The sequence below is a fragment of the Eschrichtius robustus genome, chromosome 3, assembly GCF_028021215.1.
Source record: "Eschrichtius robustus isolate mEscRob2 chromosome 3, mEscRob2.pri, whole genome shotgun sequence".
NCBI classification, from domain to species: domain Eukaryota; kingdom Metazoa; phylum Chordata; class Mammalia; order Artiodactyla; family Eschrichtiidae; genus Eschrichtius; species Eschrichtius robustus.
The window spans coordinates 68,668,976-68,695,666 of record NC_090826.1 but is presented as its reverse complement, the minus strand read 5'-3'; the positions used below and the strand labels follow the sequence as shown (position 1 = coordinate 68,695,666).

Here is a 26,691-nt window from a genome sequence, read left to right as displayed (position 1 = left end):
GGAGAGGCTCCAGCCCCTGTGCTGTTTTGGCCAGCCTTCACTGCACTCTCATCCATGCACCAAATGAACTCGTGTTTTCTGGTACAGAGGGGATGCTAAATGGGGGGGGAAGGGGGCGCGGCCTGCACACAGACAGGCACAGCTACGAAACCTCATCTCTGCCGTGTAGGGTGGGGAAGTTGGGTGAAGATGCCTCCTTCAGCAGGAGCTGTGTCAGCATCCAAACTGGTGAAAACCAGTGAAGGTCAAACACTGGCCAAGGGCGGCAGCCCGTGAAGCCAGTAACACCGCCCACCTCATTGGGATCCACCACCCCACGGGTACCTGTTGGCATGCAAATTCTTTATATAACAAGATATGGGACAATAAGTAAATCAAATAGGCACCGTTTATCCTTTCAGCATTCAGCCAAAGGCCTCTTCTGTGTGCCACCTATGGGGGATATGATGTAAGATGATAAAAAGACATTTCTATTACATTAGAATTTTGGAGGTGCTCACACGTGCGTTATCTAACTGAATTCTTGAAACAAATCTGTGCAGAATACAGCCTAATGTCCATTGAGAGGGCGGGAAACTGAGGCTCGGGGAGGGAGGGCGTCTTAGGTCATGATAAATGGCAAGGCTCAGGCTAAAGGCCATTTGCTCGTTCATTCATTCATTCACTCATTCATTCATAGAGTGGTTGGAATTTTTCAGAATTGTTTTTGATATAAATCTGTCATCTTTTAGAAAGGATTGGCTGTTGAGGGCAGAGGATCCAGGGGCCTGTGAGAGGAAAGAATGTTTATTTCATTGACGTGGTCTCCCCAGGACAGTGACTGATCTCATAGACACAGAGGGAGGCACAGAAGTTAGGAGAGAGAATTTTACCTCCTTCAAACTGTGCTTTTACCTTTTCCTCAGCTCCCAGTGGTCTGGCGACTGATCACACTGGGGAAACCGAGGCAGCCAGCAGCCACCAGTCACACTGGCACTGGGCTTCCATTGTACACTCTCATTTCATCTCCACAACATCTCCACGAGTAGCATTAAAACCCGCATTTTACAAATGAGAAAAGCAGGAGAGGAACAGGAAGTTGAGGCCTGCTGCACCCTCGCCCCTGCTCTACAGGTCACCAGGAGCGCTGACCCATCACTGGGGCTGCCCACCACCCTGCATTTCCCTCCTTCCATCCTCCCACTGTCATGGTTCTACTTCACCCAGACCCTGATTTTCTCTTTCCTGCATTTCTGCAATAATTCCATCTGACATTCTTTTTTAAAATGTGTGTATACATTTAGTGAGCACCAGCAGTGTTCCAGGCTCCGTGCTGGACATCAGGGAGAGAGTGATAAGCATGAGTTAGTGCCTGCCATTCTAGCGAGGGACACAGCAGGAGAGCAGGTGACCCTACCTGAGGATAAGCGCTGTAGCAGGGAGAGATCCAGGTGCAGCTTGAGTACAGAACAGATGCACCTGGTCCAGCTGGGGGAGGGAGGGAAGGTGGCACTCATGGGCCAAGCCAGGCTGGAGTCCTCCATGATGAGTCCAAGTCAACCATCTTCCTAACAAGCCCTTATGAGAGTCCTTTTGAAAACGAAAACCCAAGCAAACTACTTCTCTTCTCAAAACCCTTCAGTGGCTCCCTATCACTCAGAGAACAAAGGACAGGCTCCTTAGTGAGGCCCACAAAGTTCTCCATGTTCTGACCTCCTCTCCCACTAGGTCCCAATGTATCTACGTGTCTGTCTCCTCCAGAAGGGAAGCACCTGGAAGGCAGCCTATGTGCAGTTTAGTTCTCCATACCCTAGGCCTGGAACTGGACTACTCTATAATAGGCACTCGATGTCTTTATTAAAAGCATGAATACATTCCTGAGTTCTGAGTCATTGTCCAGAAGAGAAAGCCAGTTTGCTTTTCCCTTGTATCTCATGGTAGGAACTGACCAAGCCCCCCGCAATTTTGGTCAATGAGGGGAGAAGAGGGGTTTAATAAGGAATGAGGCACGTGACTTCCAGGAATGCAGCTCTAGCACCCTTATTTCCTATGGAGAGCCCCATGAGCTCCATAGAGAGTTCTCCCTAAGTCTTGGCACAGAGGAGTCCCAGGTCAGTTTACATGTCTCCCCCAGCACAGGGTCCATGGAAATTCCTTTGTGTGACCTGTCCCTCCCCCAGTTCTCTGCTTTTCATCCCTAGGAGCCCCAGCTCCTGGCACATTCCTCTTTGCATACCAAGCATTTAGAACATTCTGTGTGAATGTTGAACACTCTACACTTCCCACCAGGATGGGGTTTATAATTGAGACAAATTCTCCTCTACTAATTTTCAAAGAGAAAAGAAGAAATGCACTTCAAGCAAGAAAGTTGGGTGTCTGGGAAGGTTTCCAGCCAGGAGATTTCTTTTTTTTTTTTTTTGTAACCTTTTGACCTCCTTCACCATTTAACCTCTTGTCTTTTGCTATTTCTTTGTGAGATGGCAGAGATAGTAAGAGAAGAAAAAAAGAAGAAGAAGAGGAACCACTGAGTCAATGAGTACTACAGGCAGGCACTGTTCTGGGCTTTACCCCATTTAATCCCCACCAGGATCCCTCTTCAAGGAAAGGAACACCATCCTCTTTTACAACAGAGGAAATTCAGGCTCAGGGCCTTAAGTAGATTGATTGCCCAATGTCAAAGTGAGAAGTCCAGTGTCATTAATTTGACTGCTTCCTTCTCACTTAGTCATCTAGTAAGTGATTGGAACAAGGATTTGAAAACAGTCTTATCTGACTCCAAAGCTTAAATATTCCACTGTTCTGATGAGTCACAGTGGGCTGTCTTGGGAAACAATCACTTAACTCTAGAAATTTCTGTAATTTACCAGATATTTGACTTTAAAAGAGACTTCATCATTTTCCTATCTAGAATTAATTGAATCCTCCAATATCACCTCCACATCATTTCTTGCCCAATACAAAAACGTGTACCCAAAGAATCTATTGTTTACCAAAAGTTTTGAAAATCCCATGACTATCCAAAAAAAACACAAAACTCATTGTCCTGAATATGTCTTTTAGAGAGTGTTGGCAAACTCTAAGCTGACACCAGAAAGCAGACAGATCTGTGTTATGAACAGTCTCCTAGAACTATTTGTCACTGATAACAGAGGCTTCCATAATAAATAGCTGGAAAGCACTTTTCCATTATAAATTATTACATAAATACTGACTGACAGTAAAACAAAACCATGCCAAACTACAATAGGATGGCCGTTATGAATTATATAAGCAAAAATAGGATCAATCAGAGTCAGCTACCCTCTCTATATCCTTACAAACTTCAAGTGGACTAACAAAGACTGTTAGAAAAGAGAAATTTTAAAATGCATGTCCTTCTAGAAGCCTTTAAATAAGGCTCCTTTGTTCTTACAAAAAGTGAGATGAGACGATGTTTGGGATCTAGATTTTACTGGCTAGAAAGGTGAGGCCCTTTGTGTTACATAAGGCAGCTGCACCTTGAGAAAGGTGTTCAGGAAGAAAGTCAAGACACACCATTTCACTTTGTTATAAAGCAGAAACTAACACACCATTGTAAAGCAATTATACTCCAATAAAGATGTTTAAAAAAAAAACAAAAACAAAAACAAAAAAAAAAGAGTCACGTACCACAATGTTCATTGCAGCTCTATTTACAATAGCCAGGACATGGAAGCAACCTAAGTGTCCATAGACAGATGAATGGATAAAGAAGATGTGGAACATATATACAATGGAATATTACTCAGCAATAAAAGGAAACGAAATTGAGTTATTTGTAGTGAGGTGGATGGACCTAGAGTCTGTCATACAGAGTGAAGTAAGTCAGAAAGAGAAAAACAAATACTGTATGCTAACACATATATATGGAATCTAAAAAAAAAAAAAAAAAAAATGGTTAAGAACCTAGGGGCAGGACAGGAATGAAGAAGCAGGTGTAGAGAATGGACTTGAGGACATGGGGAGGGGGAAGGGTAAGCTGGGACGAAGTGAAAGAGTGGCATTGACATATATACACTACCAAATGTAAAATAGATAGCTAGTGGGAAGCAGCTGCATTGCACAGGGAGATCAGCTCGGTGCTTTGTGACCACCTGGAGGGGTGGGATAGGGAGGATGGGAGGGAGGGGATATGGGGATATATTTATATAGCTGATTCACTTTGTTATACAGCAGCAACTAACACAACAGTGTAAAGCAATTATACTCCCATAAAGATGTTAAAAAAAAAAAAAAAAAAGACAGACCATTTGACCCAAGTGTTTAAAATTTTCCAGAGCCTGGTCTTTCCTGGTGGCACAGTGGTTAATAATCCGCCTGCCAGTGCAGGGACACGGGTTCGAGCCCTGGTCTGGGAAGATCCCACATGCTGTGGAACAACTAAGCCCATGCGCCACCACTACTGAGCCTGTGTGCCACAACTACTGAGCCTGTGTGCCACAACTACTGAGCTTGCGTGCCTAGAGCCCGTGCTCCGCAACAAGATAAGCCACCGCAATGAGAAGTCTGCACACCGCAACGAAGAGTAGCCTCTGCTGGCCGCAACTAGAGAAAGCCTGCACACAGCAACGAAGACCCAATGCAGCCAAAAATAAAATAAATAAATTTAAAAAAAATTTTTTTCCAGAGCTTCTCACATCTGTTAAGCCACTTGGATTCTTTATAAGATCCTAAGAGACCAAGGATTTAGATTTTTCAAGTTCTTTTAATAGACAAGAGTGGAAAGAGAAACAGAGTTCTTTCCATTTTTTATGAGAGCTCACCATAAGCCAAAACAAAGCCAGACAGCCCGTCAGACAAGCCATCCATTTCCCAACCTGGCTGCTTTCAGAGCAAGGAAGGCACTGAGGTCGCTGCATTTAGAGATAAAATATAAACCCAACTGCTCTCCTCAACATGCTACACAGATATATTTATTCATTTAAGGACTATTTATTAAACATCAACCATGGACCAGACACCATGTCAATCGCTGGGGATACAGCAGAAAACAGCCTTTATCTTAATGACTCAGCATTCCATTACCACCTCTATTTTCTGAAGAGAAGACAGGTTCAGGGGAGTTAGGTGCCCAAAGTCACACAGGGAGTGAGCCCCAAGCCTCACCTGCCTCCTTACCGGCCGTGTTTCCTCTAAGTAGAGCATAAGGATGCCACACAGTTCACTTCTCTCCTGTGGTTGATCTTCAGGCCAGAGGGAACACTGTACTCCACATCTCAGACACTGAAGGAGCTCTGGGTGGAAGAAAGACAAAGGGAAGCACCAAACATATGGACCTCTCCTGCAAATGAATAAACTCGCTATCCTGCAAATTAAGTTGTTCTCAGGGCTAACTACTCAAATATTCCACAAACACAAACAAGCAACCCTTCACATCTGAATTCTGCTTTCTGCTCTGTTAGGCATCCTTCCACTTCGCTCCACTTTCTATGTCCTATGAGCCTCAGAGAGCCTGGATCTCCCCAGTCCCCAACATAAAATGGATCCTTCCAGTCATTTGTTTCATAGCATTTAACACAATACATAATTATATACGTATCTGTGGGTTTGTTTATCTGTCTCTCTCATTAAAATGCAAGCTCTGCCAAGGACCATAGTCCCTTTTTCCTAAAGTGACTAAATATAGTAGTCACTTTATTATTTATTATAGTTACTTTATTTATTTTCTAGTAGTAGACAATAAATATTTGCTAAATGAATGAATGAATGAATGAATGACTATAACGTATATTCTGAAGCTATAACCAAATAATACCTGCACCAAATCATCTATTTAACATTATATTTACCTTACCCCCAGAGACAAAAATACTCTTTTACATCTCAACTTTTGTGTTTTTCCATGACTACCACCTTCTAATGTATGAAATAATTTACTTATTTAATATGTTTATCATTTATGGTCTGTTCTCCTTGACAAAAATATAAGCTTCACAAGGGAAAGGATGGCAAAGGCCAAGAATTGTTTGGCTCATAGTAGATGCTCAGCAAGTATTTGTTAAATGAATGAATGAAAACCTCTCTCTTAATTTCTTAATATTAAGCATTCAAGGATACATGTTTTCTTTAAATTATGGGATATATATGAATTTAATTTCTGTGACCCTCAGTTTCCTCGTGGGCCTTGGACTAACTAAACTCTAAGAAAAAAAATCCAATAATCAAAAATATTCACTTATATACATATGATGACAAGTATTAAGGCAGAAAAACTAATTAGCACATTTTTAAGAGGTGTTCAACAAAATGGGTTTCAGTAGATTATCCAGGATTATCAACAACTTCTATCTCACAAAAATCCAAATTAATTGAGGTCTTATTGTTTAGGTGTCTTTTCTTCCATATTCGTTCAAAGAAATTGAAGTTTGGAAGAGGCTTTGTATTGTCAAAAATCTCATGTGAGGATATAGACTTTGCTATGTGTCCAGATGAATGAATCAATTCAACAAGTATTTCTTGAAAGTGTACTTTATGCTTTGCACCATGTTAGGCACGGTGAGCTGTCAAAGTAAAAATGCTATTCGTAGGAAGCATTCACTATCTTTCACTGGGGACATGAGGCACACTCACAAAACAGAAAACAGCAAAAAAAAAAAAAAAAAAAACCCTGTCTATCCAGAGCAAGGGTGTAATAATAGGTAGAGTTAGTGCTATGGGAGTAGAAATAGGCAAGAATCAGTGGGAATCAAAATATTCAGAAAAGATCCTAGGGAGAAGGTTGTTTTGGTTTTTTTTTAAGAATATGAAGTACTAGTCATCCGCATGGGGATTTGTGCTGCCTGAACTAATCAAAAAGCACTAATAGAAGCTTTAATATTATTTAGATAATCATTAATCTATCAAAGAATCTAACAGCCCCCCTCCCTCTTTCCATGGGCTTGAACTATCTTAAACAGTTTTGAATAGTCTTGAGTCTTTTGGATGCTAGTTCTTTAACTTTGCTGCTAATTCCACATTTCCTATAAGGCACTCTTAAAAGATCATAAATAGGTCAATGGCAATAAAATTTATCCATCTGTCAAGAGAAGTTTCCATTTAATGAGAACACCAAACTGCATCATCGACAAAGAATCCAAAATACTTAAGGAAAATCAGCATGGAATGTGTAACCAAACTTCCCCAGTGGTTGACGAGAGAACGAAGGAGAAAGATAAAGTTATGGAGCCTATTTTGATACTTATATATACATATAATAAAATAATAAAAACTATTTTCTATCAATATAAAAATAATAGAAAGATTTTTAATTATTTTCTCTTGCTTCATTTTTATTAAAGTTTGCTTCAAACTGCACTTAAGCCTGCCTCATCCTTCTTAACCCCACTAGTAAAGACATCAGAAATCCTGATGTTTTTTGAACTTTAGCTCTAGAGTATTCCTTAAGTCCTAGCTTAAGAAATGATCTTTCATCTTATCTCTTGATTAATGTTTCTGCTGTTTCCTCAGTCACCTTTCCAGTCTGTAAAAACCACAAAATTTCTAAACTAAATCCACTTCTGAAAAAGCCAAACCTTCCTTTCTTTAGAAATGCATTCAAGTAACACACACAAGTCTATGTTCTTACTTACAGACAAGTAAGTCTGTAAGCAAGTAACTGGAACAAAATAAGAGAAATATATTATGCTAGACAACTCTAAAGCCTACAGAACAGGTGAAGAAAGCACCACAAAAGTGGTTATCCTTCATTCTGGGAAAAGGGTCAGGAAAAACCACCTAGAGATAATGAGAATATTTAACAGAAGAAGAAGACCTACTTCAGGTAAGTCACTCTTCACAAGGAAATGGAGGGGAAGAGAGGAGACATGAGCCAAAGCATGGTTTCAATTATCATTTGTGAATTAAAATTGCACCATATGTAGAACTGATTGCTGCATTGTTGCTGACAGTGTTGTTCTTTCCATCACTCAGTGACTCTGTGTTATCTGTATAAAATCCTTCAAAACATCATTGCTGGCCTTGTTGTTAGTCTTTCATATATCATTAGTCCATGTAAAAATTGGTAATGGTATTTTGGAAGTCCTATCACGTTTTTAAATACACAAATCTTATGATTCAGCCATTATTTTTCAAGGAATCCATCTTAAAGAAATAGGATCATGGCTGAATAAACATACATGAACAAAAAACTTGTAGTGTATTGCAAATGTTTAAACATAAAGTTCTCATTGTACTGTATCTAATTTTAACTCAAAGATTTGGAGCGTGAAGAACTGCAAGTAATATCACAAATGCTCTCCTTTCTCTCCACGCACCTACACCAAGAGCCCTCTCAGACAGTTAGAGACACTTCTGGGGCTCCACCACATACAATCTAAGAAAGGAAAATAGAATCTGAAGAAAGACAAATTTATCTGGTGAAAGAAAGAAAAAAACAAAAACAATATCATCCCCTAATTTCAAAATTTATTACAAAGCTTCAGTAATTAAAACAGCTAACATACTAGCAAAAGGATAGTATATAAATCCCCCTTACCCCTGGCAACCACAATTCTACTCTCTGATTCTATGAGTTTGACTATTTTTATATACCTCATATAAGTGGAATTATGTAATATTTGTTTGTAGTCCAACTTGTCTAATTTTGCTTTTTTTTTTTTTTTTGGCCTGTGCTTTTAGTGTCCTATCCATTAAATCATTGTAAACACCAATGTCATAAAGATTTTCTTAGAAGATTTACTTCTAAGAATTACATAGATTCAGATCTATGGATAAGTCTTTAGTCCATTTTGAGTTGATTTTTGATTATGAAAAGAGTAGTCTTTTCAACAAATGGTGCTAAGACAACTACATTCAAAAGAGTGAAGTTGAACTCCTTTCTCACACCATCCTCAAAAACTAACTTAAAATGGATTGGGCTCCAGTGCAAGGCCCTCACGAGGCCAAGGAGGTGGAGCGCTTTCCCCGAGAGCGCAGTATGTGGGACGCAGTGCCTGTCTCTTCTCCCTCCACAGATGAGAGAATTGAGACAAGGAAATTATATGCCCTGCTCGATATAAATACAATTGGATATAAACTTCAGGAGGGCAAAGTACATCATCCGTCTCATTCACTCCTGTATCTTCAGCATCTAATACTGTGCCAGGCATATGAAGACCTTCAAGATGGCAGAGGAGTAAGACACGGAGATCACCTTCCTCCCCACAGATACACCAGAAATACCTCTACATGTGGAACAGCTCCTACAGAACACCTACTGAGTGCTCGCAGAAGACCTCAGACCTCCGAAAAGGCAAGAAACTCCCCAGGTACCTGGGTAGGGCAAACGAAAAAACAAAAAACAGAGACAAAAGAATAGGGACGGGACCTGCACCACTGGGAGGGAGCTGTGAAGGAGAAAAAGTTTCCACACACTAGAAGCCCCTTCACTGGCTGAGACGGTGTGTGGTGGGGGGGGGGGGAAGTTTCAGAGCCACGGAGGAGAGCGCAGCAACAGGGGTGCAGAGGGCAAAGCAGAGAGATTTCCACACAGAGGATCGGTGCCGACCAGCACTCACCAGCCCGAGAGGCTTGTCTGCTCACCTGCTGGGACCGGTGGGGGCTGGGAGCTGGGGATCAGCGTCAGAGGTCAGATCCCAGGGAGAGGATGGGGGTTGGCTGCATGAACACAGGCTGAAGGGGGCTAGTGCACCACAGCTATACGGGAGGGCGTCCGGGAAAAAGTCTGGAACTGCCTAGGAGGAAAGAGACCATTGTTTTGGGGTGTGCGAGGAGAGGGGATTCAGAGCACCGCCTAAAAGAGCTCCAGAGACAGGCTTGAGCCATGGCTATCAGCGCAGACACCAGAGACGAGCATGAAATGCTAAGGCTGCTGCTGCAGCCACCAAGAAGCCTGTGTGCAAGCACAGGTCACTATCCACACCTCCCCTCCTGGGAGCCTGTGCAGCCCGCCACTGCCAGGGTCCCGTGATCCAGGGACAACTTCTCCGGGAGAACGCAGGGCACGCCTCAGGCTGTTGCAATGTCACGCTGGCCTCTGCCGCTGCAGGTTCGCTCCACATCCGTACCCCTCCCTCCCCTCGGCCTGAGTGAGCCAGAGCCCCCTAATCAGCCTTTAACCCCCCTTTAACCCCCTCCTGTCTGGGCAGGAACAGACGCCCTCAGGTGACCTACACAGAGAGGTGGAGCCAAATCCAAAGCTGAACCCCAGGAGCTGTGCGAAGAAAGAAGAGAAAGGGAAATCTCCCCCAGCAACCTCAGGAGCAACAGATTAAATCTCCACAATCAACTTGATGTACCCTGCATCTCTGGAATACCTGAATAGACAACGAATCATCCCAAATTGAGGAGGTGGACTTTGGGAGCAAAGATATATATATATATATATTTCCCTTTTTCTCTTCTTGTGAGTGTGTATGTGTATGCTTCTATGTGTGATTTTGTCTGTATAGCTTTGCTTTTACCATTTGTCCTAGGGTTCTGTCTATCCGTTTGTTTTTTTTGTTTGTTTGTTTCCTTTCATAGTATAGTTTTTAGCACTTGTTATCATTGGTGGATTTGTTTTTTGGTTTGGTTTCTCTCTTCTTTTTTTTTTATTACTTTTTAATTCTTTTATTTTCAATAATTATTTTTTTATTTTAATAACTTTATTTTATCTTATTTTATTTATGTTTTTTCTTTCTTCCTTTCTTTTTTTCTCCCATTTATTCTGAGCCGAGTGGATGACAGGGTCTTGGTGCTCCAGCCAGCTTTCAGGCCTGTGCCTCTGAAGTGGGAGAGCCGAGTTTAGGACATTCATCCACGAGAGACCTCCCAGCTCCATGTAATAACAAGTGGTGAAAATCTCCCAGAGATTTCCATCTCAACACCAAGAACCAGCTCGACTCAACGACCAGCAAGCTATAGTGATGGACACCCTATGCCAAACAACTAGCAAGACAGGAACACAACCCCACTCACTAGCAGAAAGGCTGCCTAAAATCATAATAAGGTCACAGACACCCCAAAACACACCACCGGACATGGACCTGCCCACCAGAAAGACAAGAGCCAGCCTCATCCACCATAACACAGGCACTAGTCCCCTCCACCAGGGAGCCTACACAACCCACTGAACCGACCTTAGCCACTGGGGGCAGACACCAAAAACAACAGGAACTAAGAACCTGCAGCCTGCAAAAAGGAGACCCCAAACACAGTAAGTTAAGCAAAATGAGAAGACAGAGAAACACACAGCAGATGACGGAGCAAGGTAAAAACCCACCAGACCTAACAAATGAAGAGGAAATAGGCAGTCTACCTGAAAAAGAATTCAGAGCAATGATAGTAAAGATAATCCAAAATCTTGGAAACAGAATGGAGAAAATACAAGAGACGTTTAACAGGGACCTAAAAGAACTAAAGAGCAAACAAACAATGATGAACAACACAATAAATGAAATTTAAAATTCTCCAGAAGGACTCAATAGCAGAATAACTCAGGAAGAAGACAGGATAAGTGACCTGGAAGATAAAATAGTGGAAATAACTACTGCAGAGCAAAATAAAGAAAAAAGAATGAAAAGAATTGAGGACAGTCTCAGAGACCTCTGGCACTACATTAAATGCACCAACATTCGAATTATAGGGGTTCCAGATTAGAAGAGAAAAAGAAAGGGACTGAGAAAATATTTGAAGAGATTATAGTTGAAAACTTCCCTAATATGGGTAAGGAAATATTTAATCAAGTCCAGGAAGAGCACAGAGTCACATACAGGATAAATCCAAGGAGAAACACACCAAGACACATATTAATCAAACTATCAAAAATTACATACAAAGAAAAAATATTAAAAGCAGCAAGGGAAAAACAACAAATAATATACAAGGGAATCCCCATAAGGTTAGCAGCTGCTCTTTCAGCAGAAACTCTGCAAGCCAGAAGGGAGTGGCAAGACATATTTAAAGTGGTGAAAGGGAAAAACCTACAACCAAGATTACTCTACCCAGCAAGGATCTCATTCAGATTCGGTGGAGAAATTAAAACCTTTACAGACAAGCAAAAGCTAAGAGAATTCAGCACCACCAAACCAGCTTTACAACAAATGCTAAAGGAACTTCTCTAGGCAGGAAACACAAGAGAAGGAAAACACCTACAATAACAAACCCAAAATATTTAAGAAAATGGGAATAGGAACATACGTATCGATAATTACCTTAAATGTAAATGGATTAAATGCTCCAATCAAAAGACATAGATTGGCTGAATGGATACAAAAACAAGACCCATATATATGCTGTCTACAAGGGACCCCCTTCAGACCTAGGGACACATACAGACTGAAAGTGAGGGGATGGAAAAAGATATTCCATGCAACTGGAAATCAGAAGAAAGCTGGAGTAGCAATTCTCATATCAGACAAAATAGACTTTAAAACAAAGACTATTACAAGAGACAAAGAAGGACACTACATAATGATCAAGGGATCAATCCAAAAAGAAGATATAACAATTGTAAGTATTTATGCATACAACATGGGAGCACCTCAATACATAAGGCAAATGCTAACAGCCATAAAAGGGGAAATTGACAGTAACACAATCACATTAGGGAACTTTAACACCCCACTTTCACCAATGGACAGATCATCCAAAATGAAAATAAATAAGGAAACACAAGCTTTAAGTGATAAATTAAACAAGATGGACTTAATTGATATTCATAGGATATTCCATCCAAAAACAACAGAATACACTTTCTGCTCAACTGCTCATGGAACATTCTCCAGGATAGATCATATCCTGGGGCACAAATCAAGCCTCAGTAAATTTAAGAAAACTGAAATCGTATCAAGTATCTTTTCCGAACACAACGCTATGAGACTAGATATCAATTACAGGAAAAAATCTGTAAAAAATACAAACACGTGGAGCCTAAACAATACACTACTTAATAACCAAGAGATCACTGAAGAAATCAAAGGGGAAATCAAAAAGTACCTTAGAAACAAATGACAATGAAAACACGATGACCCAAAACCTATGGGATGCAGCAAAAGCAGTTCTAACAGGGAAGTTTATAGCAATACAAGCCTACCTCAAGCAACAAGAAAAATCTGAAATAAACAACCTAAACTTACACCTAAAGCAATTAGAGAAGGAAGAACAAAAAAAAACAAAAGTTAGCAGGCGGAAAGAAATCATAAATATCAGATGTGAAATAAGTGCAAACGAAATGAAGGAAACAATAGCAAAGATCAATAAAACTAAAAGCTGGTTCTTTAAGAAGATAAACAAAATTGATAAACCATTAGCCAGACACATCAAGAAAAAAAGGGAGAAGACTCAAATCAATAGAATTAGAAATGAAAAAGGAGAAGTAACAACTGACACTGCAGAAATACAAAGGATCATGAGAGATTTACTACAGGCAACTATATGCTAATAAAATGGACAACCTGGAAGAAATGGACAATTTTGTAGAAAAACACAACCTTCCGAGACTGAACCAGGAAGAAATAGAAAATATAAACAGACCAATCACAAGCACTGAAATTGAAACTGTGATTAAAAATCTTCCAACAAACAAAAGCCCAGGACCAGATGGCTTCACAGACGAATTCTATCAAACATTTAGAGAAGAGCTGACACCTATCCTTCTCAAACTCTTCCAACATGTAGCAGAGGGAGGAACACTCCCAAACTCATTCTGCGAGGCCACCATCACTCTGATACCAAAACCAGACAAAGATGTCACAAAGAAAGAAAACTACAGGCCAATATCACTGATGAACATAGATGCAAAAATCCTCAACAAAATAATAGCAAACAGAATCCAACAGCACATTAAAAGGATCATACACCATGATCAAGTGGAGTTTATCCCAGGAATGCAAGGATTCTCCAATATATGCAAATCAATCAATGTGATACACCATATTAACAAATTGAAGGAGAAAAACCATATGATCATCTCAATAGATGCAGAGAAAACTTTTGACAAAATTCAACACCGATTTATGATAAAAACCCTACAGAAAGTAGGCAGGCATAGAGGGAACTTACCTCAACCTAATAAAGGCCATATATGACAAATCCACAGCCAACATTGTCTTCAATGATGAAAAACTGAAACCATTTCCACTAAGATCAGGAACAAGAAAATGTTGCCCACTCGCACCACTATTATTTAACATTGTTTTGGAAGTTGTAGCAATAGCAATCAGAGAAGAAAAAGAAATAAAAGGAATCCAAATCAGAAAAAAAGAAGTAAAGCTGTCATTGTTTGCAGATGACATGATATTATAATAGAGAATCCTAAAGATGCTACCAGAAAACTACTACAGCTAATCAATGAATTTCGTAAAGTAGCAGGATACAAAATTAATGCACAGAAATCTCTTGCATTCCTATACACTAATGATGAAAATCTGGAAGAGAGGTTAAGGAAATACTCCCATTTACCATTGCAACAAAAAGAAAAAAATACCTAGGAATAAACCTACCTAAGGAGACAAAAGACTTGCATGCAGAAAACTATAAGACACTGATGAAAGAAATTAAAGATGATACAAACAGATGGAGAGAGATACTGTGTTCTTGGACTGGAAGAATCAACATTGTGAAAATGACTATACCACCCAAGCAATCTACAGGTTCAATGTAATCTCTACCAAACTACCAATGGCATTTTTCACAGAACTAGAACAAAAAATTTCACAATTTATATGGAAACACAAAAGACCCCGAATAGTCAAAGCAATCTTGAGAAAGAAAAATGGAGGTGGAGGAATCAGGCTCCCTGACTTCAGACTATACTACAAAGCTACAGTAATCAAGACAGTATGGTCCTGGCACAAAAACAGACATATAGATCAATGGAACAGGATAGAAAGCCCAGAGATAAACCCACCCACATATGGTCACCTTATCTTTGATAAAGGAGGCAAGAATATACGATGGAGAAAAGACAGCCTCTTCAATAAGTGGTGCTGGGAAAACTGGAGAGCTACATGTAAAAGAATGAAATTAGAACACTCCCTAACACCATACACAAAAATAAACTCAAAATGGATTAAAGACCTAAATATAAGGCTAGGCACTATCAAACTCTTAGAGGAAAACATAGGCAGAACACTCTATGACATAAATCACAGCAAGATCCTTTTTGACCCACCTCCTAGAGAAATGGAAATAAAAACAAAAATAAACAAATGGGACCTAATGAAAATTAAAAGCTTTTGCACAACAAAGGAAACCATAAACAAGACCAAAAGACAACCCTCAGAATGGGAGAAAATATTTGCAAATGAAGCAACTGAAAAAGGATTAATCTCCAAAATTTACAAGCACCTCATGCAGCTCAATATCAAGAAAACAAACAACCCAATCCAAAAATGGGCAGAAGGCCTAAATAGACATTTCTCCAAAGAAGATGTACAGATTGCCAACAAACACATGAAAGAACGTTCAACATCATTAATCATTAGAGAAATGCAAATCAAAACTACAATGAGATATCACCTCACACCAGTCAGAATGGCCATCATCAAAATATCTACACACAATAAATGTTGGAGAGGGTGTTGAGAAGAGGGAACCCTCTTGCACTGTTGGTGGGAATATGCATTGATACAGCCACCATGGAGAACAGTATGGAGGTTCCTTCAAAAACTAAAAATAGAACTACCATACGACCCAGCAATCCAGCTACTAAGCATATACCCTGAGAAAACCATAATTCAAAAAGAGTCATGTAGCACAATGTTCATTGCAGCACTATTTACAATAGCCAGGACATGGAAGCAGCCTAAGTGTCCATCGACAGATGAGTGGATAAAGAAGATGTGGCACATATATACTATGGCGTATTACTCAGACATAAAAAGAAACGAAATTGAGTTATTTGTAGTGAGGTGGATGGACCTAGGGTCTGTCATACAGAGTGAAGTAAGTCAGAAAGAGAAAAACAAACACTGTATGCTAATACATATATATGGAATCTAAAAAGAAAAAAAAAATGGTTCTGAAGAACCTAGGGGCAGTACAGGAATAAAGACACAGACCTACTAGAGAATGGACTTGTGGACATGGGGAGCGGGAAGGGTAAGCTGTGACAAAGTGAGAGAGTGGCATGGACATATATACACTACCAAAGGTAAAATAGATAGCTATTGGGAAGCAGCCACATAGCACAGGGAGATCAGCTCTGTGCTTTGTGACCACCTAGAGGGGTGAGATAGGGAGTGTGGGAGGTAGGGAGACACAAGAGGGAAGAGATATGGGGATATATGTGTATGTATAGCTGATTCACCTTTTTATATAGCAGAAACTAAAACACCATTGTTAAGCAATTATACTCCAATAAAGATGTTAAAAAATAAAAAAAGAATTGAAGACCTAAATAAAAGAGCTAAAACTATAAAAGTCTTAGAAGAAAACAGAGGACTACATCCTCATTACCTAGAATTTGACAGTGGTTTCTTAAATATGACACTACAAGCAAAAAAGAAAATTGGTAAATTAGACTTCACCAAAATTTTAAAACTTTTGTACATCAAAAGACACTACCAAGAAAGTGAAAAAAAAACAACCCACAGAATGTGAGAAAATATGTGCAAATAATATATCTGGTAAGTATCCAGAGTGTATGAAGAACTCTTACACCTCACAAACAAAAAGAGAAACAACCCAATTAAAAATAGATAAAGGACTTGAAGAGACATTTCTCTAAAGAAGATATGCAAATGATCAACAATCTCATGAAAACAAGCTCAATGCCATTAGTCATTAGGAAAATGCAATTCAAACCACACAAAATACCACTTCACACCCACTAGGAGAGCTATATTCAAATAAATGAAAAACAGCAAGTGTTGGGAGAGGTGAATAAATTAGAGCCCTCATACATAGCTGGCAGGAATGTAAAACAGTGCAGCTGCTATGAAAAACAACTGGCGGCTCCTCAATAAATTAAACATGAAATTACCATATGACTCAACAAATCCAAACCCAGGTCTATACCCAAAAGAATTAAAAACAGATGCTCAGATAAAACATTTTGTACACAAATATTCATAGCAGCACTATTCACAATAGCCAAAAGATGGAAACAATCCAAATGTCTATTAACTGATTAATGAATAAACAAAATGTGGATATACATACAATGGACTATAATTATTCCATAAAAAGGAATGAAGTACTGATATACGCTGCAACATGGTTGAACTGCAAAACATTATGCTGCGTGACAGCTAAGTAAAACGAGACACAAAAGGCTGCATATTGTATAATTCCATTTATATGGAATATCCTGAATAGGCAAATCCATAAAGACAAAGAAAAGATTAGCGTTTTTCAGGAGCCGAGAGGAGTGGCGAATGGAAAGTGACTGATTCATGGGGTTTCCTTTTCGGGTGATGAAAATGTTACAGAAGTATATAGTTGTGTATGGTTGTACAACATTCTGAATGTATTAAACACCACTGAATTGTTTTAAATGGTTAAAATTGTTTAAATCATTAAATGTTTTAAAATGGTTAAAATAATGAATTTTATGTTATGTATGTTTTACCATAATTAAAAATTCAGCTGAAAAAAATATTATCATCAAGTTATTAGAAATCACATAGAAGTAGATGATTTATTAAATGAAATATTAAGTGAGAGTCCATCTTACACTGAAAAACTGAGTCGTCAGTTCTTTTGTGTGCCTATAAAACAATCCTAATTATGTAAATGTCCATAGAATAGAGAATAATGGCAAGAAAAGTGAAAGGAGAAAGAGGAAGAAAAAAAAGTACTAGTTGATACAGTTGTGTGTTGTCCTTGATAAAACCAACTGTTGGAGCATTTAACTAAAATAAGTATACTTTTAGCTTCACCTTGCATATACATTTTTCCAGTGTAAATTGATGTGTAGAATTGGAAGTTCTCAAGAAGCTGTTGCTACTCCCCAAATGTCAGGAAAAGGGAAACACTTTCTTCTTCCTCAGTCAGTCTGTGGCATCATACTTTAACACTGCACAGCCCACCAGCTATATAATCTCCTGAAGGAGTTCAAAGTGGCTTCTACCTTCCTTACTCTCAATCAAAGGAGAAGAAATACTAATCTTGATTCCTCAAAGATATGCAGTGGACCTCTGTACTAGGTGGCAGAGATTTTAGTGAGAGAAGTAATATGAGTTTACAATTGGAAATGTTGTCATTTCCAGCTACTGCCTACTCTACTTACTGTGTGACTTTGAGCAAATCACTCAACCTCTCTGAAACTTCCTCATCCATAATATGGGGATAATAGAACGTACTTCATACTATTACTGTGATAATTGAGTGGGTTAATACATATAAAGCATTTAGAATAGTTTGACACGGGAAAGTGTAGGCAACTAAGGCCTTGGCATCAGGGCAGGGAGAGTCATTTCAATTGATACAAAGTAGAACAGGAGCAGGGCTAGCCCTAGAGGTAAGGGACTGGCCACAACTAGGTAACAGAAATTAGAGGTCAGCTTAGTCACCCAGCAAGTGACTAAATGAAATCCAGGTCCAGGGCAGAAAACCATCCGAAACTGGACCACCCAAGACAAAGATCAGGTAGGAAGGCTGAAGTCCAAAACTCACCCAAGAGCTCCCTGTACCAAGATTCCCCCAACCCAGCCACTAGTCATAGAAACCACAAAGCACCATTGTCGAGCCACTCTTAAAAACTAAGAGGTGGCCCCAAACCAAGATCTAGTGTTACTTCTAACTGGCTGTCGGCTTTAGGGGACTGAGCCACCAGATAGCAAATTACTGGATTACTAGCGGCAGCTGGGCCAAGCTGGAGACAGCAGAGATTGACAATCAAGTTATCACCCTCATTCTGCAGAAGATGAAGGAAGCTAAGGCTTAGTGAAATTAACTGATTTGTGTAAGACCACGCAGCCAGGAAATGATGGGGCCAAAAATTCAACACAGAACTGTAATATTCAAATCCTGGAAGATTTGTTCAGCGCAGTGGAACCTGCTAGTTACTTGCAGCTAACCTACAGCAGCCTTAGACAATGACTATTCTTTTTGTTCATAGGCATTATTCCAAATCCTATTCACCTTTGCTGCTTACAGCGTGGCCCATGGAGCGACCACAGCAACAACTTAGAAACTTGTTAAAAATGCAGATTCTCAGGCCCCGGCCCAGACCTACTGAATCAGAACCTGGTTTTTAAGAAGATTCCCAGGTGATCTGATGTACATTAAACTTTGAGAAGCACTGCTCTATACCACGCTGCCTCTCTCCTTCTCACAGAAGTTTCTTTTTTTCTGAAGGTATAACATAAATTCCTTGCTCATAAATCAAGAGCAAAAAGTATTTTGTATCATGGGGGAAAAAGAATTTCAGAGGAGGGAGAGTTCAGAGGAGGCAAAGAACTTCCAGCTGAAGAGATCTGGGGGTAGTGTGTTTGACCTGATCTTTGAAGAAAGGGTAGGACATGTACAGGCAATGATGGGGAATGGGGTGACCTTTACACAGGGAACAGGAAAAATTCCCAAGGCAGGACAGTGTAGAACATGCAGGAAAATGGCAGGTGGTTCTGTCTGGCTGGAGCCTAAGGCATGTGAAGAGCAATGAAAATACATGCTTGAAAGAAAAATTAGGGACAAGATAGAGCATTTATTAGATGACAGGAATTAGGACTTTATTGTGTAGGCATGCCCTGCAGTTGAAGGGTTTCGAGCGGAGGACCAACGGGCTCAAAATTAATGTGTAAAAAGGTTAATTTATATTAGGTTCTATTTCTATGGAGGACCAAAAAGGAAACCTGAACTCTAGTGGTAAATGAAAGGTAATAAGAGGGAAGACTTGGGGAGGGGCGGCGGTGGGAATAAAGAGGAGATGCAGGATAAGAGCCGTGGTATGGAGGCCTTCAGGCCTGTGCCTCTAACGGGATAGAGCTCTTCCGGTTGTACCCCTCCTTCAGTACCTGCTCCTTAGCGCCACGGTGCTCTGTGAAGGCGGAGACTTACTGTGTACCTATGGTTATAACATACACATTTAAAACCCAATGGAGCCCCTGCAGTGTCTGACCCATTGTAAATGCCCCCAAATTTGTGTTGAATATTTCTGAATATATGCTGAATATCAGGCAACTAGTTATGTAGCCTGAGAGCTGAGATCTGAAAAATATATTCTCAACTTGGTAATTATCCCATTTAGTAGAATTCTCTCCCTTCTTAGATTCCTTCCATCGCAATGGCGTTTAACTCAAAAAAGCAGCATGGAAATGCATATTTACATTGAAAATTGTCCAATTTAAATGACTGACTACTGCAGCAAAGTGAAAGCTTTTGCAGATGTCTGATTGCCCTTGATGAACTGTCGAAGTTTGATTTTCTAAACTTACAACATGAAGACTAGCCTGAACTCATTATAACCCCACGAAGGTGCAGGCGTCTTTCAGACCGGTAGCTGGCTTGTTCACTCTTCCTCAGAGAAATACCATCTTAACTGCAATTACTACTTCTTAAAATGTCCCACTAAGTCTTTTTTCCACTTTCTCCTCTCTCTCTCTCTAATATAAAAACTCATTAAGAACAAGAATCAGGATTACTTGTTAGTTAGCTCTAGACCAGGGTTACTCCTAGTGCAGTATGACATGACAGGTCAGATAATCTGGGGGTTGGGGGAGATTATTCTGTGCCCTTTGGGACGTTTAACAGCATCCAGATGCCACCCTCTACCCACTAGATGCCACTTTCAACCCATTACCTCCACCCCCCACTGCTACCAGTTGTGACAACCCAAAATATTTCCAGACATCGTAAATGTCCCCTGGGGGCCTAAATCACCCCTAATGGAGTACCACTGCTCTAACGCACTGCAAACTGCAGGCACACGGTTCCTACTGAGTAATATCATAAATGCAAGAGAGACCTGGGGATTCCTTAGAAGGCTGGGAATCCTGATGTGCGTTTCTTTGGGTTCGTTATTTGGAGCATCTTAACTTAATCAAACCACAGGCCTCCTAAATTTGCTCTGTAGTTAATAATTTCCACTCTAATGAGTTCTCCTAAGTGTCCCACAGAATCATCCAGGATTCCAAGTTATCCTGGAAAATGTTCACTTTGCATTAGAAAGTGATATTTGAGTTCCATGCCAACAGGACATAGAGTACCTAACTAAGGCATCTTCATGAGAGGTTGCACATATATAATCAATTAAAAATCTCTTTAACGGAGAACTCAAATAGTGAATAAAAGCGAGAATGGAAGACTACACCCAGCATAGCAGGAATTACAGTTACCGCAGGGCTGGGGAAACCTTGAAAAGAAACAAGCAAAGCACTGTCAATATGCCTTTTCATCAGATTTGATTCACATAGCCTCAAACCTAAGGAGTTTCATCCAAAATTCTCAGTGCAGTTTAGCAGGAGCCAGACCACACTATTGAAACATTGAACTTCAGAAGTAAACCGAAACCCAGACAAGTTTTGCCAGCTCAGACCAGAGCCACACTTACAAAGATGACCAGACCAGTAAGAAAGCTAGCACGGAAACAGGGTTTTCAGTATTGCTGCATTTTCCGGCACCGGTTATTGGTCCTGCCAAGTCTTCAGTCACACATTCAAGCCCTTGAAAATTTAGAATCCTTTGGGATTCTAAAGTGCCACTCATACATTGTTTGTTTGTGATTTTGGACCCCTGAGTAAATACTGCAGCAAATCTTTCACAGTTATCTTAATGGCAATAGACTTTAGAATTTGGAAGAAACAGCTACAGATAAGTTTTCTCTAAAAAATTTAGTTGCACTATTATAATCTGTTTCTCATTATATTTGTGCTATTCAAATCATGCATAGCCCATAAAATCTCAGAAAGAGCCACAAATAACAAGAATTGAAAAAGCATAATGGCATTCCATAGTCCCAAACTCTTCATAGAAGGCAACTGCAAAAATATACAGCTCTTATTTATCTCTTTCTGGATCAAGTTCTATATAATTATTCTGGCAGAAGTTCTCCCTATCCTATATGAAGGGCCACAAGTGACAGATACTCAGCAAATAACAAACAACCATGTAGGTAAATGAACATTCGAATGCACGGACTAGGCAGACAAACAAGTGATAGGAGTAACCTCTTCTTGTGTGTCTGTCCACACACAGGGTGAGACATGAAGATGTCACCACCTCAATTTCCATCAGAATAAAAAATTATGGGAGAGAGATATTAGTAACCATTTCAACAGATTATCTCCATTGTAAATTTACTTATTCATTTGACGTTGCTTGAACACAGCCTGTGTGAGAGACATGTTTCCTGGTTTTAATGTGCTTACGGCATAAAGGAGAAATAATGGGTTCATGACAATTAACCGATAAGGTATAAGAATAATAAGTGCAATAAGAGATGTTAAAGAGATTGCAGTGGGGATTTAGAGGAAAGAGAGATTGATTTCTCTTGTGGGAATCAAAGCAGCCTCCATGGAAAAGATAACATTTACTCTGGAACTTCAAGGTCTAGCTCGAATGCATTCCTAAATGAAGGCTTCACAATTCCTATTGTCAAAATACTTCCCAGAAGCACTTTTTCAGATTCTACCATAGCTTTGTTATTGGTAAATGTCTGTCTGTCTTTGCACTAGAGGAAGCTCCTTGAGGGCTGAAATGTGTAGCTGTCATATCTCTACTGCCCCTGTTGTCACCCAGCACAAAACCTATTCATCATAGCTACTTGGTAAACATCACAGATTTGATGTGACCAGAAAAATGAGACGTTTTATTGAAAATTGCCATTATCTGTGTGATTCACTGCAGTGGAAGCTTGCTGCCCCTTGCTTTTCGCTGGCCTTGGAGTTCTCACAGTCTATCATGAGCAATTAAGAACACAATCCCCAACAACTAGAATTGGAGGGAAACGTGATTGCCCTACACCTCTAACACTCCCTAAAATGTACCTCACTTCTCGCCTTGACTAACTTCACCCCAAGGGAGAAGGAATGGCTTATCGGACTGATGAATTTGAGAAGAATTTGGCATTCTCCCCCATTCTTTCCTCTAGGAGCTAGCTTTAGGCACAGGTCTGCACCCACATGAGGAGGCCTATCTTAGTCTGGCACTGCCTGGGACTGGGTATGTATAAAAGTCTGATGGATCCTAGGATTCAATGTACAGACAATTTCAGTCTCACACTAACCTACTTCTTCCAACTTTATTACTGATAAAGATCATCCTCTGTATTCAATCTATCTACCGTTGGTAGAATGTAACTAACTGTATTACCAGGAATATGTGTCTATTTTGTTGAATGATTGTATCCCCGCTTCTAGAACAGTGCCTGGCCCATAATAGGCAACCAGTAAATATTTGACCATTTGCTGAATTAACTTGTTCAAAACCTCGTCAAGAGAGGGGATACTATTTACTGGTCCCCAATGAAAGCCCCAAAACTACCTCAAATAGATATTTAATAAATATGTGCTAAGTGAATGAATGCATGATCTTCTCACCAATCACAACTTGTATATATTTGCAAAAATCTTATCCTGTTCATTACATTTTAAAAGATATATGGTTTAAGACATGATTTTTTTCCTATATTCTAACATTATAGTTTTATTTAGCTAAGGAGAATGTTGAACTTTGCCAATGACATTAATTTGTATAACAAGTGCTCAGTGCTGGATCTAATTAGCACCCAGGCCTGGCTCCAGTCTTTACTTGTGGAATAGATTTAACCAGGGATACTTGTTCCCCTATACAGTCAATCAACTGTAGTCTCATGTGCTGCCAGAGTGTAAGCTGTCCAGAGAAAAATAATACAAGTGTGTTTTTAGCTAATAAGGATCTTAACTCTATTACAAGATTCCAATCTAAGGGTTTCCATTTTGCACATAAGTAGCAAGAAGATAGGAACAGGTACTTCTAGAACCTGAACTTCAGCAAATAATAATGTGACATAACCTTGTTATCTTGCTATCTTTTTGCTTTTGTGTTATTTGCTATTTAAGGAAACAATGAGGAAAATGGAGACAGGAAGAAGATTACTTTTTTCTTCTTTGGAAATGAATTATAAAGTCGTTTTGGTAAATTAACACCAAAGTAAGTATCCAAAAATGAACGTATCAATGAAAAGCTTTAAGATAATTATTCAGTATTTTCAAGAATTTTTTAAATTTTTAGACTAATTTAAGATTAGTTTAATTTTATGTGTGGACTAATTTAAGATCCCCATGTGGGCAAGAGCTCTGACACAATTGACAGAAACTCCTCACAGTCTTAGAGAATATCATATGAAGTGAAGTAAGTCAGACAGAGAAAGACAAATATTAGATGATATCACTTATATGCGGAATCTAAAAAATAATACTAATGAATTTATTTATAAAACAGAACAAAGACATAGAAAACAAACTTATGGTTACCGAGGGGGAGAGAGAAATTAGGAGTATGGGGTTAACAGATACACACTACTATATATAAAATAGATAAATAACAAGGATTTACTGTATAACCCAGAGAACTATATTCAATATCTGGTAATAACCTATAAAAAAGAATCTAAATATATATATGTAACTGAATCACTATGCTGTATATGTGAAACTAACACAACATTGTAAATCAACTATACTTCAATAATTAATAAATAAATATTCTTTATGGTCTTGATAAACTTAAAACTGACATGGATCTTGAAGATGCAAATAAACAGCTGAAAGTTTGTTTAGGTATACAGTAGTATCAGGTTGCCTGACCAAATAAATGATTCTAATAAAAAATGGTTTTTGGCTCAAGATGCTAAGGTATTCCCATTTGTTTTTGTTTTTGTTTTTCCTATGATAAAGCATTTTAAATCAGTCATTTGTCTTCTCAATATGTTCTTTGAGAGTCAAATTAGGAGGCCAAACATTTTCACCACATCTGTAATTTATTTAAATTACAGAAAAGTAGATGTGAGGAGAGAAGATTTTAAAAGGGGGGTGAAGGATAGAGTTGGTTGTGCAGACTAAACAAACAGGGAGAAAAAAACAATCATCCGAGTCTGAGAAATGAGCACAGAGCAATAAATAGGAGGAAAAAAATTAGAATCTGAAGTTAACAAAGATAAGAGTGTAGAAAGAAAGACAGGTCAAAGGTAGCAACTTCTAGATGATGAGTTCACTGAAAATGACCTGAGAGAAATCTCTGAAACCCCTTACCCCTGTCCCTATATCCCTGCAACAGCAAAAGCAGTAGTGTTCCTTGGGGAGAGTATTGTTAATCAAACTGCAGCAAAAACATTTATGGCTGCAAAAGCCTGTTGTATCTGGATTTATCATTTTCACTCATCTATTCCTTTGTATGTCTCTGTCCTTCCAATGTGTTTGGTCCCAAGACTCTTATCATGCTTAATAATGACAGAAACAAGACGGGGCTTGGCATTCATGGTCTATTATAGGAGTCCACAAATACTTTGACACTCCTCCAATAGAGACGTGGGGTCTATAACCCTTCCCCTTGAATGTGGGTAGGCTCTGTATCTACTTTGACCCATAGATTATGGAAGAAAAGCTGACAGTTTCTGGGCCCAGACCTTAATTAATAGACTAGCGGTTCTATTTCCTGTCTCTTGAAACACTTGCTCTTGGAACTCAGATACCATGTTTTGAGAAACCCCAAGCATCCCAAAGGAGAGGCCCACACAGAAAGGAAACAAGACCCCCAGCCTTGTTTCCCAGCTGAGCTACCAGCTAACAATCAGCACCAGCTTGTTAGCCATGGAATGACCCATCTTGGAAGAGGATCCACCAGCCACAGTCAAACTGCCCCAGCTGACATCATGTGGAAAAGAGAACAGTCATCCCTGCCAAGCCCTGCCCAAATGGCAGATTTCTAAGCAAAATGAATAGTGTTGTTTTAAGCCACTAGGTTTTGGTGTGGTTTATTACACAGCAATAAATAGACAGTCCTCCAGCAGAATAAGTACATTTCATGTCATCAAAGCATCTCTGAAAGTAGATAAGGGTTGCAAGAGGAAGGACATTTTAGTATCTAGATGAGGTGAAGAAATATTTTCTCTTTCTGCCTCTCATCTTTAAGGTCCTGTCCTTCAATCTTTTGTTTTACTATTGTGAAAGAAAAAAAAAAAAAAGCCTTCAACTAGAACCTTCTGTCCTTGGTTACACGTGGTTCATTGACTCACGTGGCTGTTTGAGACCTCAAAACATGAGAAACAATGACTAAGCTAAGCAAGTGAAACAAGGCTCATATGTACTAGTCAGTTTGTTCCCAGGATGCCTGTTTGCCATTTGTAGCTGTAGTCTTCAGAAAAGTCTTAACTGACAGAGGTTGTTTAAACTGACTTATTTTGATTCTAAAGAGCTAGTCAAAAAAATTTCTATGAGCAACTTCCTAGATATTTGTGCATGGCCCACTTCATTTTCTTTATTATTTATCAATCTGAAAATCAGCAGCAAGATAGTAGGAATCAAGCTAATCTGGTAAATCCATTCAACAGCCTGTTTGGCTTCTGCACGTAGAAACCGCTGCCTCTTCACCGACATCACATGTCAGTGCAAGCACTGCATTTCCCACACTGCTCTGCCACGTGCTGATCTGTCTCCCACGCTGGTCTACCCGTGCCTGCAGAGAAAGAGTCAGGCCTCACCGTCTTTGTACACCCAGTTCTTAACAGTGTTTGGCATATACAGTAAGTCTCCTACATACGAACCTCCAAGTTGCAAACTTTCCAAGATTTGAACGTGCCCCTGTATGTCAGCTGTTGTACTGTACTACCGTACTTTTCAAGGTACTATACTGTAA

General features: G+C 39.5%; 1 protein-coding gene across 2 annotated transcripts in view; it reads right to left on the bottom strand.

Moving 5' to 3' along the window:
• Window positions 1–26,691, bottom strand: part of PTGFR (prostaglandin F receptor) — a 196,828-nt gene that overhangs the window by 143,726 nt on the left and 26,411 nt on the right. The window contains exon 1 of one of the 2 annotated variants that reach the window (XM_068540166.1): window positions 5,104–5,162. The exons of the other annotated variant lie outside the window; for it this stretch is intronic. The gene's annotated coding sequence lies outside the window, so the exon portion shown is untranslated. Of the gene's footprint in view, window positions 1–5,103; window positions 5,163–26,691 lie in introns of those variants that run through there. 2 annotated transcript variants of the gene reach the window in all.